The sequence below is a fragment of the Prunus avium genome, chromosome 8 (genome assembly GCF_965620075.1).
Source record: "Prunus avium chromosome 8, drPruAviu1.hap1.1, whole genome shotgun sequence".
Taxonomy (NCBI): domain Eukaryota; kingdom Viridiplantae; phylum Streptophyta; class Magnoliopsida; order Rosales; family Rosaceae; genus Prunus; species Prunus avium.
In genome coordinates, this window is record NC_142291.1 from 9,763,552 (window position 1) to 9,783,264 (window position 19,713).

General features: G+C 47.2%; 15 non-coding genes across 15 annotated transcripts; all 15 read right to left on the minus strand.

Moving 5' to 3' along the window:
* Nucleotides 1-544: 544 nt before the first annotated feature.
* LOC148291413 (5S ribosomal RNA) lies at nt 545-663 on the minus strand. The gene has a single exon (XR_015826999.1). It is a non-coding gene; the product is annotated as a 5S ribosomal RNA (ribosomal RNA).
* A 753-nt stretch (nt 664-1,416) lies between these two features.
* On the minus strand, nt 1,417-1,535 carry LOC148291414 (5S ribosomal RNA). Its single transcript, XR_015827693.1, has one exon. It is a non-coding gene; the product is annotated as a 5S ribosomal RNA (ribosomal RNA).
* A 5,419-nt stretch (nt 1,536-6,954) lies between these two features.
* Nucleotides 6,955-7,073, minus strand: LOC148291415 (5S ribosomal RNA). Its single transcript, XR_015826909.1, has one exon. It is a non-coding gene; the product is annotated as a 5S ribosomal RNA (ribosomal RNA).
* A 753-nt stretch (nt 7,074-7,826) lies between these two features.
* LOC148291416 (5S ribosomal RNA) lies at nt 7,827-7,945 on the minus strand. The gene has a single exon (XR_015827025.1). It is a non-coding gene; the product is annotated as a 5S ribosomal RNA (ribosomal RNA).
* A 1,734-nt stretch (nt 7,946-9,679) lies between these two features.
* LOC148291417 (5S ribosomal RNA) lies at nt 9,680-9,798 on the minus strand. Its single transcript, XR_015827045.1, has one exon. It is a non-coding gene; the product is annotated as a 5S ribosomal RNA (ribosomal RNA).
* Nucleotides 9,799-10,551: 753 nt separating this feature from the next.
* LOC148291418 (5S ribosomal RNA) lies at nt 10,552-10,670 on the minus strand. The gene has a single exon (XR_015827037.1). It is a non-coding gene; the product is annotated as a 5S ribosomal RNA (ribosomal RNA).
* Nucleotides 10,671-11,423: 753 nt separating this feature from the next.
* Nucleotides 11,424-11,542, minus strand: LOC148291419 (5S ribosomal RNA). The gene has a single exon (XR_015827048.1). It is a non-coding gene; the product is annotated as a 5S ribosomal RNA (ribosomal RNA).
* A 753-nt stretch (nt 11,543-12,295) lies between these two features.
* LOC148291420 (5S ribosomal RNA) lies at nt 12,296-12,414 on the minus strand. Its single transcript, XR_015827059.1, has one exon. It is a non-coding gene; the product is annotated as a 5S ribosomal RNA (ribosomal RNA).
* Nucleotides 12,415-13,706: 1,292 nt separating this feature from the next.
* On the minus strand, nt 13,707-13,825 carry LOC148291421 (5S ribosomal RNA). Its single transcript, XR_015826885.1, has one exon. It is a non-coding gene; the product is annotated as a 5S ribosomal RNA (ribosomal RNA).
* Nucleotides 13,826-14,578: 753 nt separating this feature from the next.
* On the minus strand, nt 14,579-14,697 carry LOC148291422 (5S ribosomal RNA). Its single transcript, XR_015827070.1, has one exon. It is a non-coding gene; the product is annotated as a 5S ribosomal RNA (ribosomal RNA).
* Nucleotides 14,698-15,450: 753 nt separating this feature from the next.
* Nucleotides 15,451-15,569, minus strand: LOC148291423 (5S ribosomal RNA). Its single transcript, XR_015827081.1, has one exon. It is a non-coding gene; the product is annotated as a 5S ribosomal RNA (ribosomal RNA).
* A 753-nt stretch (nt 15,570-16,322) lies between these two features.
* LOC148291424 (5S ribosomal RNA) lies at nt 16,323-16,441 on the minus strand. The gene has a single exon (XR_015826804.1). It is a non-coding gene; the product is annotated as a 5S ribosomal RNA (ribosomal RNA).
* A 753-nt stretch (nt 16,442-17,194) lies between these two features.
* LOC148291425 (5S ribosomal RNA) lies at nt 17,195-17,313 on the minus strand. The gene has a single exon (XR_015827561.1). It is a non-coding gene; the product is annotated as a 5S ribosomal RNA (ribosomal RNA).
* Nucleotides 17,314-18,067: 754 nt separating this feature from the next.
* Nucleotides 18,068-18,186, minus strand: LOC148291426 (5S ribosomal RNA). Its single transcript, XR_015827092.1, has one exon. It is a non-coding gene; the product is annotated as a 5S ribosomal RNA (ribosomal RNA).
* A 754-nt stretch (nt 18,187-18,940) lies between these two features.
* On the minus strand, nt 18,941-19,059 carry LOC148291427 (5S ribosomal RNA). Its single transcript, XR_015827103.1, has one exon. It is a non-coding gene; the product is annotated as a 5S ribosomal RNA (ribosomal RNA).
* Between the last annotated feature and the right edge of the window lie 654 nt (nt 19,060-19,713).

Sequence of the window (19,713 nt, forward strand, 5' to 3'; positions counted from 1 at the left end):
AAAAACAAAAAACTGAAAACGTTAAGAACAACCCCAATAATTTCGGCAGTGGGCGTCGAGTCCTGCTGTTTTTTCGCTTTCGTTCGTTTGTGGTGCCCGGTTAATTGGAGACGAGCTCCACGGGGTGATGTAGGACAGATGGCGTAAGTTATTGGAGAGGAGCTGGACCGACGCGCGTGCAACGGCAAATCGGGCAAACCGCTGATCTGGGCTCCGACCTCAGAATTGGGCCCACGAACCGTCGATTCGAAGGCAACGGCGCCGCGAGTAAAACTCATTGCGTTGCCATGAGTCGTGGGCTTTTTCGGGAATCCGACGTCGTTTACTAGCCCGAAATCCAGTTTTTGAAGTTTTTGGTAACTGTGTTATTTTCCAATTTTAATTCCTTCGTTAATCCTAGGCTTTCTAGGAGTATTTAATCATAGTGTGCCCGGATTGTCACGCTGCGCCAAGGGGTCGTGATAAAACAAAGACATCCAGATGAATAAGATGACGGAAAGCAAACGCCCACGACAATTGAAACGTCAACAAGGCAAAAAAAGAAGGGATGCAACATGAGGACTTCCCAGGAGGTCACCCATCCTAGTACTACTCTCGCCCAAACTCGCTTAACTTCGGAGTTCTAATGGGATCCGGTGCATGTGAGTTGGTATGATCGCATCCGTTAGCTTATAACGCCTAAAAGTATATAAGCCACGTTTGAGCCATGCCATATGACCATGGGTTGGCTATCCAACGCCCCCCGCATGAAATGGCATGGCCTGTCAAGCCTTGTCGTCGCCACCCCTACCACGTGTCGCGCGCAGGCCTGCCGAACTGCCGGTTCCGATCGGCTGTGGGGCCTACCTTACGATAATTGAACCAAAACAAAAAAAACAAAAAAACTGACAACGTTAAGAACAACCCCAATAATTTCGGCAGTGGGCGTCGAGTCCTGCTGTTTTTTCGCTTTCGTTCGTTTGCGGTGCCCGGTTAATTGGAGACGAGCTCCACGGGGTGATGTAGGACAGATGGCGTAAGTTATTGGAGAGGAGCTGGACCGACGCGCGTGCAACGGCAAATCGGGCAAACCGCTGATCTGGGCTCCGACCTCAGAATTGGGCCCACGAACCGTCGATTCGGAGGCAACGGCGTCGCGAGTAAAACTCATTGCGTTGCCATGAGTCTTTGGCTTTTTCGGGCATCCGACGTCGTTTACTAGCCCGAAATCCAGTTTTTGAAGTTTTTGGTAACTGTGTTATTTTCCTATTTTAATTCCTTCGTTAATCCTAGGCTTTCTAGGAGTATTTAATCATAGTGTGCCCCGATTGTCACGTTGCGCCAAGGGGTCGTGATAAAACAAAGACATCCAGATGAATAAGATGACGGAAAGCAAACGCCCACGACAATTGAAACGTCAACAAGGCAAAAAAAGAAGGGATGCAACACGAGGACTTCCCAGGAGGTCACCCATCCTAGTACTATTCTCGCCCAAACTCGCTTAACTTCGGAGTTCTGATGGGATCCGGTGCATGTGAGTTGGTATGATCGCATCCGTTAGCTTATAACGCCTAAAAGTATATAGGCCACGTTTGAGCCATGCCATATGACCATGGGTTGGCTATCCAACGCCCCCCGCATGAAATGGGATGCCATCGCATGAAATGGCATGGCCTGTCAGGCCTTGTCGTCGCCACCCCTACCATGTGTCGCATGCAGGCCTGCCGAACTGCCGGTTCCGATCGGCTGTGGGGCCTACCTTACGATAATTGAACCAAAACAAAAAAAAACAAAAAAACTGACAACGTTAAGAACAACCCCAATAATTTCGGCAGTGGGCGTCGAGTCCTGTTGTTTTTTCGCTTTCGTTCGTTTGCGGTGCCCGGTTAATTGGAGACGAGCTCCACGGGGTGATGTAGGACAGATGGCGTAAGTTATTGGAGAGGAGCTGGACCGACGCGCGTGCAACGGCAAATCGGGCAAACCGCTGATCTGGGCTCCGACCTCAGAATTGGGCCCACGAACCGTCGATTCGAAGGCAACGGCGTCGCGAGTAAAACTCATTGCGTCGCCATGAGTCGTGGGCTTTTTCGGGCATCCGACGTCGTTTACTAGCCCGAAATCCAGTTTTTGAAGTTTTTGGTAACTGTGTTATTTTCCTATTTTAATTCCTTCGTTAATCCTAGGCTTTCTAGGAGTATTTAATCATAGTGTGCCCCGATTGTCACGCTGCGCCAAGGGGTCGTGATAAAACAAAGACATCCAGATGAATAAGATGACGGAAAGCAAACGCCCACGACAATTGAAACGTCAACAAGGCAAAAAAAGAAGGGATGCAACACGAGGACTTCCCAGGAGGTCACCTGTTGCATTCCTAAAAGGACACAAATTAATGTGCAAACAACCAATTAAAAATACCCGCAAGTGCACGAATCTAATGAAGTATAGATTATGTAAGTACGGGGTCGATCCCACGAAGAACTTGTCGGCTCCCTATAAGTTATAATTTGAGTACGTAAAGAACACTTAATTGACACACCACAAATACGCAAATGCAAAATGGAAACTAAAAATAAGTAAAGAAGTGCAAAAGAAATGAAACAACACAAGAAAACTAAAGAAAAACACAAACAGCATTTTCTATCGCCATTTTATCACCTGTGAACAGTACCGTGAACAGTGAACAGTGACATGAACAGTTCCGTGAACAGGGAACAGTGACGACCGGTCGCGTGAACAGTGATGACCGGTCGTTTTTGGGCAGAGTCGAAATTTCAATAAACGTGTGATGAGCGACCGGTCGTGAACAGTAACGAGCGGTCGTTTTTGGGCAGATTCGTTTCTCTGTTTTTCAGTTTCGACCTCTGTCCAGTGTTTTGCCTCTAACTTTCCAACCGTACGTCGAAAATTCACGTTCTTTATACGGTTGGATTCAGAACAGAAAATGCAAGAACACAGCGCGGACCAAAAGTCCAAAACAATTACGGAAACAAATAAAATTCAGTATCAAAGACACACCACGTATCAAACACACAACTCACACACACATTGGGGGGGTTTTGATTTGTTTCAAGTGACCTATTTCTATTGCATGAAAGTAAATGGACTTTGAATTTAAATGAGAAAGGCAGAGATGAAATATCAAAGAGTGGAATTAAAAAGTAACAAACACTAGGGTTTCAGAATCCACCCTAAACAATTCTACCCAAGTTCATGAATACTCAAGTGATGAACTCTAAACGTGTTGATGAAAATGTTCGCAATCAAGGCCATGGGTCGTGGCTCAAGACGCATTGATTCTCTCTAATATACGTAAAGTGCATGGTTCGTGCTACAATACTTGTGCCCTCCTCATAACCGAACCTAGGTATGGTTCGTACTTTGATTCAATTACAAGGAGAACCCATTAAGTTCAAAGAGAATATGAACATCACAAGAATCCTAATAGCATGGTGTTTACATTAGGTAATCAAGAAACCAATTCACATGGATGATTCTTACTTCATCCATTTATTGCTTAGGATAACATGAAGATACACATAATCCCAACAATCTCAAGAAGCATGCTTTCAAAGATGGCCAACCAAGGAAAAACACACATCAAGGATAGATTAATTTGGTGAATTGGAATTCATCAACAATATCTAGAAATTCATACACTCAAGTATCAAAACAATAAGGTAATCATGTTTAGGGCTTCAACCTAAGCCCTAGCTATAGAGTTTAGTTGCTCATACTTATTTCAAATACAAACTCAAAATGAAATTAGAAAGAGTTTACAGATTTTCAGAAAATGATGAAAGCTTCAAGATCATCAATGGTGGAAGTCTTCTTCTCCACTTTTCTTGGCTGCACCTTGGCTTTCTCCAAGCTCCAAAAACTCTCCAAAATCTGCTCTCAATTGTGTAGAATTCAGAATTGAATTGCTTTCCACGTTCAAAGGCTCCCTCCATATCTGATTGCCAATTGCTTTTGCTCCTTTTCCCATCTTTTCCTACTCACACTTTTAATATAAAACTCATTCTTTCTCTAAAGCTTTTGCCCATTGTCCCCTTGCCATTATGAAGCATTGACTCACAAAGATGCCAAATACTTCAGAAAATATCTCTTTTACAAAGGTAATTCCTTGTTACCAAGAGTTATGGTAACAAGAAATTAAGATGACACAAAGGAGGTAAAAGCTGGCCAAATCCGGATTTCCAGAGCTGTGGTAACATGCTGGATTGGTTGGATAGGCAATACTTGTCCAATGGAGCTCAAATTTGGATATGTTGTAGTTAACATCCATTGGAACAAATCTCATGAAGATCATGACCTCATCCGAGCACCAGAGCATGTTGATCCCAGGCCAAGAAGTTGACCTACGAAAATGAACAAAAACAGAATTTATAACTAATAATGCACTTTTAGCTCATTTTCATTCCAACCAAGGTAAAATCTAAGAAAACACAAAAAGGAAGTAAAAAGCTATAAAATGTCAAGAACTAACTCAAAATAGTGGGTGAATAACATGAAAAATCATGTGTAAAAATGAACCGAACAAACTTCCCAAACTTATCTTTTGCTAGTCCTCGAGCAAAACAGAAACTAAAACAAGATTCGAAACAAAACTTTCCGAACACTTTCCAAAGAGAGAGCGACTTATGCAAATGACTTAAAAGTTTTCACAAAGAAAACTCATTTTAGACATTATTCACAAGGCAGCAAAGTTCAGAACACAACATGTTCAAAGTGTAGTAGTGTGATGGCCAAATGGAACTCATTCTCCAATTTCAGTTTTCACACAACTTCAAAAATCATACCCAGCACAAATGTAACTTCAAATCTCACCTAAGTTGTCCTCTCACAAATGAATCACTCGGAAGAGGGTTACAATGCATCACTCAATAATAGACATGAGAATAGAGTTAAACCATAAGGGACTTAACTCAAAATTAGCAAGCTGAAAAACATGCATGAATATGATCTCAAGAAGGATGCTAAACACTTAAAAGAAGAATGTGTGCAATTCAACCACATGACATCTAGGATCAATTTAGGTCTTTATTATAGGTTGTAATGGGGCTAAGGGTGTAAGGTGAGTAAGAAATGAAGGATAAGGATACAACAAAGTCCAAGGAACTCACAATGTAAGAGCATATAATCGTTGACTAAAAGACTTTGAAACATCACGCTTGAAATTTTCATTCTTTTATTATTTTTTGGGTGATCAAATAGACCACAAAGCCTTATACCTCCACTAATTATGATTCACACTCCTTCCTTCCATTTGAACAACCAAGAAACATGGAATTGAATTTGAAACCATTGCCACTTAACCACGACTTTTCTCTTTTCTTTCACCCTTTTTTTTTTTTTTTTTTTTTTTTTGAAAGTAATAACCCTTCCCAAACTTAGCATGAAAAACACATCTAAATTAAAGCTCACGAGTTCCTTAGAAAGGTAAATTCTTGTTTTTTAGGCTAAGGCTAGAAGTAATAACTGGTTACTTGAAAGAAAAGGCATACATATAGGCTCAAGGTGGTTAACAATGGAAAATCATGCTTAAGCATGCATAGGGTTAGCTTGAAAGGCACAAACGGTCCAAAGAGGGCCTTAATATCATTTCTCAAATGTCATGTAATCAAATTGCACAAGAATGAGTAACTTTTAAGTGCTCAACCAAATCAATGAATAATGAGATCAAACAACAACTCAGATGACAAGAAAAGTGGAATATGTGTATAACACTCATGAATTGAAGCACAAGGCTCAAAGCTCACATTATATGGTTATACAAGTCTAATTCATGCTTGATACAATTCTTTGGATCATGCAAGTCCCTCAACTGGAGAATTATGAAACAAATGGCAAGTGCGTAGAGGGTTTCAAACATATCATGCTAGAACGATGCCATTTAGTGAATAACAAATTTTTTAATTTTTTTTTTTTAATTTTTTTTTTTTTAGAGCATTTTCAATCAAGTCATTTAAACATTCATCACAATCTCATCATATATGTCCGGAAAGTGACTTGAAAACACAAAGACTCAAAACTGAAAAGAAAACAGAACAAATTAAAGCAAGAATTAAAGCGAAACGAAAAAGACTTGCTATCCCTTCCCAAACTTAGAAATAAACATTGTCCTCAATGTTAAAGAATTCAGACATCAACAACGTTATAACAAGAATTAAAGGGAATAAAGCAGTTAAATACAAGAACAAACACGAAAAAAACAACTACAACACGGTTGCAAAAACAAAAACAAAAACGAAACCAAACAGAAACAAATAAAACAGTAAGCCCTAACAACAGTCTTACACATGCAGAAATCCAACCCAATGAAACGCAAAAACCAAATGAAAGCCCAACCCAAACGAAAGCCCAAAAGCCCAAAAGCGAAGAAAGTAAATAAAACAAAGAAACCAAGTCAGAAGCACAAAGAGCGAGGACTCAGTAAAATAGAAAAAGTGGGCCCTGAAGTCTCGACACCTGTGAGTCACGGGAAACAAAGGGAGAGACGTGTCGACAAGCAGAGGTCTCTCTCACGGTCCCAAGCCAGAATTATTGGCTTCATAGGAAGGCGTGACGACTTTCGTTTCTCAAAAACGCTGAAAGGCGGAACTGTAATTAAAGGGGTTGGGGACCAGGTGGGGTGACCTAAGGGGATAGGCCGTAAGGGCCGCGCAAAACGCAGAAGCGCAGTGGCTAGGGTTACGTAAAAACTCATTGCGTTGCCATGAGTCGTGGGCTTTTTCAGGCATCCGACGTCGTTTACTAGCCCGAGATCCATTTTTTGAAGTTTTTGGTAACTGTGTTATTTTCCTATTTTAATTCCTTCGTTAATCCTAGGCTTTCTAGGAGTATTTAATCATAGTGTGCCCCGATTGTCACGCTGCGCCAAGGGGTCGTGATAAAACAAAGACATCCAGATGAATAAGATGACGGAAAGCAAACGCCCACGACAATTGAAACGTCAACAAGGCAAAAAAAGAAGGGATGCAACACGAGGACTTCCCAGGAGGTCACCCATCCTAGTACTACTCTCGCCCAAACTCGCTTAAATTCGGAGTTCTGATGGGATCCGGTGCATATGAGTTGGTATGATCGCATCCGTTAGCTTATAACGCCTAAAAGTATATAAGCCACGTTTGAGCCATGCCATATGACCATGGGTTGGCTATCCAACGCCCCCCGCATGAAATGGCATGGCCTGTCAAGCCTTGCCGTCGCCACCCCTACCACGTGTCGCGCGCAGGCCTGCCGAACTGCCGGTTCCGATCGGCTGTGGGGCCTACCTTACGATAATTGAACCAAAACAAAAAAAACAAAAAAACTGACAACGTTAAGAACAACCCCAATAATTTCGGCAGTGGGCGTCGAGTCCTGCTGTTTTTTCGCTTTCGTTCGTTTGCGGTGCCCGGTTAATTGGAGACGAGCTCCACGGGGTGATGTAGGACAGATGGCGTAAGTTATTGGAGAGGAGCTGGACCGACGCGCGTGCAACGGCAAATCGGGCAAACCGCTGATCTGGGCTCCGACCTCAGAATTGGGCCCACGAACCGTCGATTCGAAGGCAACGGCGTCGCGAGTAAAACTCATTGCGTTGCCATGAGTCGTGGGCTTTTTCGGGCATCCGACGTCGTTTACTAGCCCGAAATCCAGTTTTTGAAGTTTTTGGTAACTGTATTATTTTCCTATTTTAATTCCTTCGTAAATCCTAGGCTTTCTAGGAGTATTTAATCGTAGTGTGCCCCGATTGTCACGCTGCGCCAAGGGGTCGTGATAAAACAAAGACATCCAGATGAATAAGATGACGGAAAGCAAACGCCCACGACAATTGAAACGTCAACAAGGCAAAAAAAGAAGGGATGCAACACGAGGACTTCCCAGGAGGTCACCCATCCTAGTACTACTCTCGCCCAAACTCGCTTAACTTCGGAGTTCTGATGGGATCCGGTGCATGTGAGTTGGTATGATCGCATCCGTTAGCTTATAACGCCTAAAAGTATATAAGCCACGTTTGAGCCATGCCATATGACCATGGGTTGGCTATCCAACGCCCCCCGCATGAAATGGCATGGCCTGTCAAGCCTTGCCGTCGCCACCCCTACCACGTGTCGCGCGCAGGCCTGCCGAACTGCCGGTTCCGATCGGCTGTGGGGCCTACCTTACGATAATTGAACCAAAACAAAAAAAACAAAAAAACTGACAACGTTAAGAACAACCCCAATAATTTCGGCAGTGGGCGTCGAGTCCTGCTGTTTTTTCGCTTTCGTTCGTTTGCGGTGCCCGGTTAATTGGAGACGAGCTCCACGGGGTGATGTAGGACAGATGGCGTAAGTTATTGGAGAGGAGCTGGACCGACGCGCGTGCAACGGCAAATCGGGCAAACCGCTGATCTGGGCTCCGACCTCAGAATTGGGCCCACGAACCGTCGATACGAAGGCAACGGCGTCGCGAGTAAAACTCATTGCGTTGCCATGAGTCGTGGGCTTTTTCGGGCATCCGACGTCGTTTACTAGCCCGAAATCCAGTTTTTGAAGTTTTTGGTAACTGTATTATTTTCCTATTTTAATTCCTTCGTAAATCCTAGGCTTTCTAGGAGTATTTAATCATAGTGTGCCCCGATTGTCACGCTGCGCCAAGGGGTCGTGATAAAACAAAGACATCCAGATGAATAAGATGACGGAAAGCAAACGCCCACGACAATTGAAACGTCAACAAGGCAAAAAAAGAAGGGATGCAACACGAGGACTTCCCAGGAGGTCACCCATCCTAGTACTACTCTCGCCCAAACTCGCTGTGGGGCCTACCTTACGGCAAATCGGGCAAACCGCTGATCTGGGCTCCGACCTCAGAATTGGGCCCACGAACCGTCGATTCGAAGGCAACGGCGTCGCCCAAACTCGCTTTACTTCGGAGTTCTGATGGGATCCGGTGCATGTGAGTTGGTATGATCGCATCCGTTAGCTTATAACGCCTAAAAGTATATAAGCCAAGTTTGAGCCATGCCATATGACCATGGGTTGGCTATCCAACGCCCCCCGCTTGAAATGGCATGGCCTGTCAAGCCTTGTCGTCGCCACCCCTACCACGTGTCGCGCGCAGGCCTGCCGAACTGCCGGCTCCGATCGGCTGTGGGGCCTACCTTACGATAATTGAACCAAAACAAAAAAAACAAAAAAACTGACAACGTTAAGAACAACCCCAATAATTTCGGCAGTGGGCGTCGAGTCCTGCTGTTTTTTCGCTTTCGTTCGTTTGCGGTGCCCGGTTAGTTGGAGACGAGCTCCACGGGGTGATGTAGGACAGATGGCGTAAGTTATTGGAGAGGAGCTGGACCGACGCGCGTGCAACGGCAAATCGGGCAAACCGCTGATCTGGGCTCCGACCTCAGAATTGGGCCCACGAACCGTCGATTCGAAGGCAACGGCGTCGCGAGTAAAACTCATTGCGTTGCAATGAGTTGTGGGCTTTTTCGGGCATCCGACGTCGTTTACTAGCCCGAAATCCAGTTTTTGAAGTTTTTGGTAACTGTGTTATTTTCCTATTTTAATTCCTTCGTTAATCCTAGGCTTTCTAGGAGTATTTAATCATAGTGTGCCCCGATTGTCACGCTGCGCCAAGGGGTCGTGATAAAACAAAGACATCCAGATGAATAAGATGACGGAAAGCAAACGCCCACGACAATTGAAACGTCAACAAGGCAAAAAAAGAAGGGATGCAACACGAGGACTTCCCAGGAGGTCACCCATCCTAGTACTACTCTCACCCAAACTCGCTTAACTTCGGAGTTCTGTTGGGATCCGGTGCATGTGAGTTGGTATGATCGCATCCGTTAGCTTATAACGCCTAAAAGTATATAAGCCACGTTTGAGCCATGCCATATGACCATGGGTTGGCTATCCAACGCCCCCCGCATGAAATGGCATGGCCTGTCAAGCCTTGTCGTCGCCACCCCTACCATGTGTCGCGCGCAGGCCTGCCGAACTGCCGGTTCCGATCGGCTGTGGGGCCTACCTTACGATAATTGAACCAAAACAAAAAAAACAAAAAAACTGACAACGTTAAGAACAACCCCAATAATTTCGGCAGTGGGCGTCGAGTCCTGCTGTTTTTTCGCTTTCGTTCGTTTGCGGTGCCCGGTTAATTGGAGACGAGCTCCACGGGGTGATGTAGGACAGATGGCGTAAGTTATTGGAGAGGAGCTGGACCGACGCGCGTGCAACGGCAAATCGGGCAAACCGCTGATCTGGGCTCCGACCTCAGAATTGGGCCCACGAACCGTCGATTCGGAGGCAACGGCGTCGCGAGTAAAACTCATTGCGTTGCCATGAGTCGTGGGCTTTTTCGGGCATCCGACGTCGTTTACTAGCCCGAAATCCAGTTTTTGAAGTTTTCGGTAATTGTGTTATTTTCCTATTTTAATTCCTTCGTTAATCCTAGGCTTTCTAGGAGTATTTAATCGTAGTGTGCCCCGATTGTCACGCTGCGCCAAGGGGTCGTGATAAAACAAAGACATCCAGATGAATAAGATGACGGAAAGCAAACGCCCACGACAATTGAAACGTCAACAAGGCAAAAAAAGAAGGGATGCAACACGAGGACTTCCCAGGAGGTCACCCATCCTAGTACTACTCTCGCCCAAACTCGCTTAACTTCGGAGTTCTGATGGGATCCGGTGCATGTGAGTTGGTATGATCGCATCCGTTAGCTTATAACGCCTAAAAGTATATAAGCCACGTTTGAGCCATGCCATATGACCATGGGTTGGCTATCCAACGCCCCCCGCATGAAATGGCATGGCCTGTCAAGCCTTGTCGTCGCCACCCCTACCACGTGTCGCGCGCAGGCCTGCCGAACTGCCGGTTCCTATCGGCTGTGGGGCCTACCTTACGATAATTGAACCAAAACAAAAAAAACAAAAAAACTGACAACGTTAAGAACAACCCCAATAATTTCGGCAGTGGGCGTCGAGTCCTGCTGTTTTTTCGCTTTCGTTCGTTTGCGGTGCCCGGTTAATTGGAGACGAGCTCCACGGGGTGATGTAGGACAGATGGCGTAAGTTATTGGAGAGGAGCTGGACCGACGCGCGTGCAACGGCAAATCGGGCAAACCGCTGATCTGGGCTCCGACCTCAGAATTGGGCCCACGAACCGTCGATTCGAAGGCAACGGCGTCGCGAGTAAAACTCATTGCGTTGCCATGAGTCGTGGGCTTTTTCGGGCATCCGACGTCGTTTACTAGCCCGAAATCCTGTTTTTGAAGTTTTTGGTAACTGTATTATTTTCCTATTTTAATTCCTTCGTAAATCCTAGGCTTTCTAGGAGTATTTAATCGTAGTGTGCCCCGATTGTCACGCTGCGCCAAGGGGTCGTGATAAAACAAAGACATCCAGATGAATAAGATGACGGAAAGCAAACGCCCACGACAATTGAAACGTCAACAAGGCAAAAAAAGAAGGGATGCAACACGAGGACTTCCCAGGAGGTCACCCATCCTAGTACTACTCTCGCCCAAACTCGCTTAACTTCGGAGTTCTGATGGGATCCGGTGCATGTGAGTTGGTATGATCGCATCCGTTAGCTTATAACGCCTAAAAGTATATAAGCCACGTTTGAGCCATGCCATATGACCATGGGTTGGCTATCCAACGCCCCCCGCATGAAATGGCATGGCCTGTCAAGCCTTGCCGTCGCCACCCCTACCACGTGTCGCGCGCAGGCCTGCCGAACTGCCGGTTCCGATCGGCTGTGGGGCCTACCTTACGATAATTGAACCAAAACAAAAAAAACAAAAAAACTGACAACGTTAAGAACAACCCCAATAATTTCGGCAGTGGGCGTCGAGTCCTGCTGTTTTTTCGCTTTCGTTCGTTTGCGGTGCCCGGTTAATTGGAGACGAGCTCCACGGGGTGATGTAGGACAGATGGCGTAAGTTATTGGAGAGGAGCTGGACCGACGCGCGTGCAACGGCAAATCGGGCAAACCGCTGATCTGGGCTCCGACCTCAGAATTGGGCCCACGAACCGTCGATTCGAAGGCAACGGCGTCGCGAGTAAAACTCATTGCGTTGCCATGAGTCGTGGGCTTTTTCGGGCATCCGACGTCGTTTACTAGCCCGAAATCCAGTTTTTGAAGTTTTTGGTAACTGTATTATTTTCCTATTTTAATTCCTTCGTAAATCCTAGGCTTTCTAGGAGTATTTAATCGTAGTGTGCCCCGATTGTCACGCTGCGCCAAGGGGTCGTGATAAAACAAAGACATCCAGATGAATAAGATGACGGAAAGCAAACGCCCACGACAATTGAAACGTCAACAAGGCAAAAAAAGAAGGGATGCAACACGAGGACTTCCCAGGAGGTCACCCATCCTAGTACTACTCTCGCCCAAACTCGCTTAACTTCGGAGTTCTGATGGGATCCGGTGCATGTGAGTTGGTATGATCGCATCCGTTAGCTTATAACGCCTAAAAGTATATAAGCCACGTTTGAGCCATGCCATATGACCATGGGTTGGCTATCCAACGCCCCCCGCATGAAATGGCATGGCCTGTCAAGCCTTGCCGTCGCCACCCCTACCACGTGTCGCGCGCAGGCCTGCCGAACTGCCGGTTCCGATCGGCTGTGGGGCCTACCTTACGATAATTGAACCAAAACAAAAAAAACAAAAAAACTGACAACGTTAAGAACAACCCCAATAATTTCGGCAGTGGGCGTCGAGTCCTGCTGTTTTTTCGCTTTCGTTCGTTTGCGGTGCCCGGTTAATTGGAGACGAGCTCCACGGGGTGATGTAGGACAGATGGCGTAAGTTATTGGAGAGGAGCTGGACCGACGCGCGTGCAACGGCAAATCGGGCAAACCGCTGATCTGGGCTCCGACCTCAGAATTGGGCCCACGAACCGTCGATTCGAAGGCAACGGCGTTGCCCAAACTCGCTTTACTTCGGAGTTCTGATGGGATCCGGTGCATGTGAGTTGGTATGATCGCATCCGTTAGCTTATAACGCCTAAAAGTATATAAGCCACGTTTGAGCCATGCCATATGACCATGGGTTGGCTATCCAACGCCCCCCGCATGAAATGGCATGGCCTGTCAAGCCTTGTCGTCGCCACCCCTACCACGTGTGGCGCGCAGGCCTGCCGAACTGCCGGTTCCGATCGGCTGTGGGGCCTACCTTACGATAATTGAACCAAAACAAAAAAAACAAAAAAACTGACAACGTTAAGAACAACCCCAATAATTTCGGCAGTGGGCGTCGAGTCCTGCTGTTTTTTCGCTTTCGTTCCTTTGCGGTGCCCGGTTAGTTGGAGACGAGCTCCACGGGGTGATGTAGGACAGATGGCGTAAGTTATTGGAGAGGAGCTGGACCGACGCGCGTGCAACGGCAAATCGGGCAAACCGCTGATCTGGGCTCCGACCTCAGAATTGGGCCCACGAACCGTCGATTCGAAGGCAACGGCGTCGCGAGTAAAACTCATTGCGTTGCAATGAGTTGTGGGCTTTTTCGGGCATCCGACGTCGTTTACTAGCCCGAAATCCAGTTTTTGAAGTTTTTGGTAACTGTGTTATTTTCCTATTTTAATTCCTTCGTTAATCCTAGGCTTTCTAGGAGTATTTAATCATAGTGTGCCCCGATTGTCACGCTGCGCCAAGGGGTCGTGATAAAACAAAGACATCCAGATGAATAAGATGACGGAAAGCAAACGCCCACGACAATTGAAACGTCAACAAGGCAAAAAAAGAAGGGATGCAACACGAGGACTTCCCAGGAGGTCACCCATCCTAGTACTACTCTCGCCCAAACTCGCTTAACTTCGGAGTTCTGTTGGGATCCGGTGCATGTGAGTTGGTATGATCGCATCCGTTAGCTTATAACGCCTAAAAGTATATAAGCCACGTTTGAGCCATGCCATATGACCATGGGTTGGCTATCCAACGCCCCCCGCATGAAATGGCATGGCCTGTCAAGCCTTGTCGTCGCCACCCCTACAATGTGTCGCGCGCAGGCCTGCCGAACTGCCGGTTCCGATCGGCTGTGGGGCCTACCTTACGATAATTGAACCAAAACAAAAAAAACAAAAAAACTGACAACGTTAAGAACAACCCCAATAATTTCGGCAGTGGGCGTCGAGTCCTGCTGTTTTTTCGCTTTCGTTCGTTTGCGGTGCCCGGTTAATTGGAGACGAGCTCCACGGGGTGATGTAGGACAGATGGCGTAAGTTATTGGAGAGGAGCTGGACCGACGCGCGTGCAACGGCAAATCGGGCAAACCGCTGATCTGGGCTCCGACCTCAGAATTGGGCCCACGAACCGTCGATTCGGAGGCAACGGCGTCGCGAGTAAAACTCATTGCGTTGCCATGAGTCGTGGGCTTTTTCGGGCATCCGACGTCGTTTACTAGCCCGAAATCCAGTTTTTGAAGTTTTCGGTAATTGTGTTATTTTCCTATTTTAATTCCTTCGTTAATCCTAGGCTTTCTAGGAGTATTTAATCGTAGTGTGCCCCGATTGTCACGCTGCGCCAAGGGGTCGTGATAAAACAAAGACATCCAGATGAATAAGATGACGGAAAGCAAACGCCCACGACAATTGAAACGTCAACAAGGCAAAAAAAGAAGGGATGCAACACGAGGACTTCCCAGGAGGTCACCCATCCTAGTACTACTCTCGCCCAAACTCGCTTAACTTCGGAGTTCTGATGGGATCCGGTGCATGTGAGTTGGTATGATCGCATCCGTTAGCTTATAACGCCTAAAAGTATATAAGCCACGTTTGAGCCATGCCATATGACCATGGGTTGGCTATCCAACGCCCCCCGCATGAAATGGCATGGCCTGTCAAGCCTTGTCGTCGCCACCCCTACCACGTGTCGCGCGCAGGCCTGCCGAACTGCCGGTTCCTATCGGCTGTGGGGCCTACCTTACGATAATTGAACCAAAACAAAAAAAACAAAAAAACTGACAACGTTAAGAACAACCCCAATAATTTCGGCAGTGGGCGTCGAGTCCTGCTGTTTTTTCGCTTTCGTTCGTTTGCGGTGCCCGGTTAATTGGAGACGAGCTCCACGGGGTGATGTAGGACAGATGGCGTAAGTTATTGGAGAGGAGCTGGACCGACGCGCGTGCAACGGCAAATCGGGCAAACCGCTGATCTGGGCTCCGACCTCAGAATTGGGCCCACGAACCGTCGATTCGAAGGCAACGGCGTCGCGAGTAAAACTCATTGCGTTGCAATGAGTTGTGGGCTTTTTCGGGCATCCGACGTCGTTTACTAGCCCGAAATCCAGTTTTTGAAGTTTTTGGTAACTGTGTTATTTTCCTATTTTAATTCCTTCGTTAATCCTAGGCTTTCTAGGAGTATTTAATCATAGTGTGCCCCGATTGTCACGCTGCGCCAAGGGGTCGTGATAAAACAAAGACATCCAGATGAATAAGATGACGGAAAGCAAACGCCCACGACAATTGAAACGTCAACAAGGCAAAAAAAGAAGGGATGCAACACGAGGACTTCCCAGGAGGTCACCCATCCTAGTACTACTCTCGCCCAAACTCGCTTAACTTCGGAGTTCTGATGGGATCCGGTGCATGTGAGTTGGTATGATCGCATCCGTTAGCTTATAACGCCTAAAAGTATATAAGCCACGTTTGAGCCATGCCATATGACCATGGGTTGGCTATCCAACGCCCCCCGCATGAAATGGCATGGCCTGTCAAGCCTTGTCGTCGCCACCCCTACCATGTGTCGCGCGCAGGCCTGCCGAACTGCCGGTTCCGATCGGCTGTGGGGCCTACCTTACGATAATTGAACCAAAACAAAAAAAACAAAAAAACTGACAACGTTAAGAACAACCCCAATAATTTCGGCAGTGGGCTTCGAGTCCTGCTGTTTTTTCGCTTTCGTTCGTTTGCGGTGCCCGGTTAATTGGAGACGAGCTCCACGGGGTGATGTAGGACAGATGGCGTAAGTTATTGGAGAGGAGCTGGACCGACGCGCGTGCAACGGCAAATCGGGCAAACCGCTGATCTGGGCTCCGAACTCAGAATTGGGCCCACGAACCGTCGATTCGAAGGCAACGGCGTCGCGAGTAAAACTCATTGCATTGCCATGAGTCGTGGGCTTTTTCGGGCATCCGACGTCGTTTACTAGCCCGAAATCCAGTTTTTGAAGTTTTTGGTAACTGTGTTATTTTCCTATTTTAATTCCTTCGTTAATCCTAGGCTTTCTAGGAGTATTTAATCATAGTGTGCCCCGATTGTCACGCTGCGCCGAGGGGTCGTGATAAAACAAAGACATTCAGATGAATAAGATGACGGAAAGCAAACGCCCACGACAATTGAAACGTCAACAAGGCAAAAAAAGAAGGGATGCAACACGAGGACTTCCCAGGAGGTCACCCATCCTAGTACTACTCTCGCCCAAACTCGCTTAACTTCGGAGTTCTGATGGGATCCGGTGCATGTGAGTTGGTGTGATCGCATCCGTTAGCTTATAACGCCTAAAAGTATATAAGCCACGTTTGAGCCATGCCATATGACCATGGGTTGGCTATCCAACGCCCCCCGCATGAAATGGCATGGCCTGTCAAGCCTTGTCGTCGCCACCCCTACCACGTGTCGCGCGCAGGCCTGCCGAACTGCCGGTTCCGATCGGCTGTGGGGCCTACCTTACGATAATTGAACCAAAACAAAAAAAACAAAAAAACTGACAACGTTAAGAACAACCCCAATAATTTCGGCAGTGGGCGTCGAGTCCTGCTGTTTTTTCGCTTTCGTTCGTTTGCGGTGCCCGGTTAATTGGAGACGAGCTCCACGGGGTGATGTAGGACAGATGGCGTAAGTTATTGGAGAGGAGCTGGACCGACGCGCGTGCAACGGCAAATCGGGCAAACCGCTGATCTGGGCTCCGAACTCAGAATTGGGCCCACGAACCGTCGATTCGAAGGCAACGGCGTCGCGAGTAAAACTCATTGCATTGCCATGAGTCGTGGGCTTTTTCGGGCATCCGACGTCGTTTACTAGCCCGAAATCCAGTTTTTGAAGTTTTTGGTAACTGTGTTATTTTCCTATTTTAATTCCTTCGTTAATCCTAGGCTTTCTAGGAGTATTTAATCATAGTGTGCCCCGATTGTCACGCTGCGCCGAGGGGTCGTGATAAAACAAAGACATCCAGATGAATAAGATGACGGAAAGCAAATGCCCACGACAATTGAAACGTCAACAAGGCAAAAAAAGAAGGGATGCAACACGAGGACTTCCCAGGAGGTCACCCATCCTAGTACTACTCTCGCCCAAACTCGCTTAGCTTCGGAGTTCTGATGGGATCCGGTGCATGTGAGTTGGTATGATCGCATCCGTTAGCTTATAACGCCTAAAAGTATATAAGCCACGTTTGAGCCATGCCATATGACCATGGGTTGGCTATCCAACGCCCCCCGCATGAAATGGCATGGCCTGTCAAGCCTTGTCGTCGCCACCCCTACCACGTGTCGCGCGCAGGCCTGCCGAACTGCCGGTTCCGATCGGCTGTGGGGCCTACCTTACGATAATTGAACCAAAACCAAAAAAAACAAAAAAACTGACAACGTTAAGAACAACCCCAATAATTTCGGCAGTGGGCGTCGAGTCCTGTTGTTTTTTCGCTTTCGTTCATTTGCGGTGCCCGGTTAATTGGAGACGAGCTCCACGGGGTGATGTAGGACAGATGGCGTAAGTTATTGGAGAGGAGCTGGACCGACGCGCGTGCAACGGCAAATCGGGCAAACCGCTGATCTGGGCTCCGACCTCAGAATTGGGCCCACGAACCGTCGATTCGAAGGCAACGGCGTCGCGAGTAAAACTCATTGCGTTGCCATGAGTCGTGGACTTTTTCGGGCATCCGACGTCGTTTACTAGCCCGAAATCCAGTTTTTGAAGTTTTTGGAAACTGTGTTATTTTCCTATTTTAATTCCTTCGTTAATCCTAGGCTTTCTAGGAGTATTTAATCATAGTGTGCCCCGATTGTCACGCTGTGCCATGGGGTCGTGATAAAACAAAGACATCCAGATGAATAAGATGACGGAAAGCAAACGCTCACGACAATTGAAACGTCAACATGGCAAAAAAAGAAGGGATGCAACACGAGGACTTCCCAGGAGGTCACCCATCCTAGTACTACTCTCGCCCAAACTCGCTTAACTTCGGAGTTCTGATGGGATCCGGTGCATGTGAGTTGGTATGATCGCATCCGTTAGCTTATAACGCCTAAAAGTATATAAGCCACGTTTGAGCCATGCCATATGACCATGGGTTGGCTATCCAACGCCCCCCGCATGAAATGGCATGGCCTGTCAGGCCTTGTCGTCGCCACCCCTACCATGTGTCGCGCGCAGGCCTGCCGAACTGCCGGTTCCGATCGGCTGTGGGGCCTACCTTACGATAATTGAACCAAAACCAAAAAAAACAAAAAAACTGACAACGTTAAGAACAACCCCAATAATTTCGGCAGTGGGCGTCGAGTCCTGCTGTTTTTTCGCTTTCGTTCGTTTGCGGTGCCCGGTTAATTGGAGACGAGCTCCACGGGGTGATGTAGGACAGATGGCGTAAGTTATTGGAGAGGAGCTGGACCGACGCGCGTGCAACGTCAAATCGGGCAAACCGCTGATCTGGGATCCGACCTCAGAATTGGGCCCACGAACCGTCGATTCGAAGGCAACGGCGTCGCGAGTAAAACTCATTGCGTTGCCATGAGTCGTGGGCTTTTTCGGGCATCCGACGTCGTTTACTAGCCCGAAATCCAGTTTTTGAATTTTTTGGTAACTGTATTATTTTCCTATTTTAATTCCTTCGTTAATCCTAGGCTTTCTAGGAGTATTTAATCATAGTGTGCCCCGATTGTCACGCTGCGCCAAGGGGTCGTGATAAAACAAAGACATCCAGATGAATAAGATGACGGAAAGCAAACGCCCACGACAATTGAAACGTCAACAAGGCAAAAAAAGAAGGGATGCAACACGAGGACTTCCCAGGAGGTCACCCATCCTAGTACTACTCTCGCCCAAACTCGCTTAACTTCGGAGTTCTGATGGGATCCGGTGCATGTGAGTTGGTATGATCGCATCCGTTAGCTTATAACGCCTAAAAGTATATAAGCCACGTTTGAGCCATGCCATATGACCATGGGTTGGCTATCCAACGCCCCCCGCATGAAATGGCATGGCCTGTCAAGCCTTGTCGTCGCCACCCCTACCACGTGTCGCGCGCAGGCTTGCCGAACTGCCGGTTCCGATCGGCTGTGGAGCCTACCTTACGATAATTGAACCAAAACAAAAAAAACAAAAAAACTGACAACGTTAAGAACAACCCCAATAATTTCGGCAGTGGGCGTCGAGTCCTGTTGTTTTTTCGCTTTCGTTCGTTTGCGGTGCCCGGTTAATTGGAGACGAGCTCCACGGGGTGATGTAGGACAGATGGCGTAAGTTATTGGAGAGGAGCTGGACCGACGCGCGTGCAACGGCAAATCGGGCAAACCGCTGATATGGGCTCCGACCTCAGAATTGGGCCCACGAACCGTCGATTCGAAGGCAACGGCGTCGCGAGAAAAACTCATTGCGCTGCCATGAGTCGTGGGCTTTTTCGGGCATCCGACGTCGTTTACTAGCCCGAAATCCAGTTTTTGAAGGTTTTGGTAACTGTATTATTTTCCTATTTTAATTCCTTCGTTAATCCTAGGCTTTCTAGGAGTATTTAATCATAGTGTGCCCCGATTGTCACGCT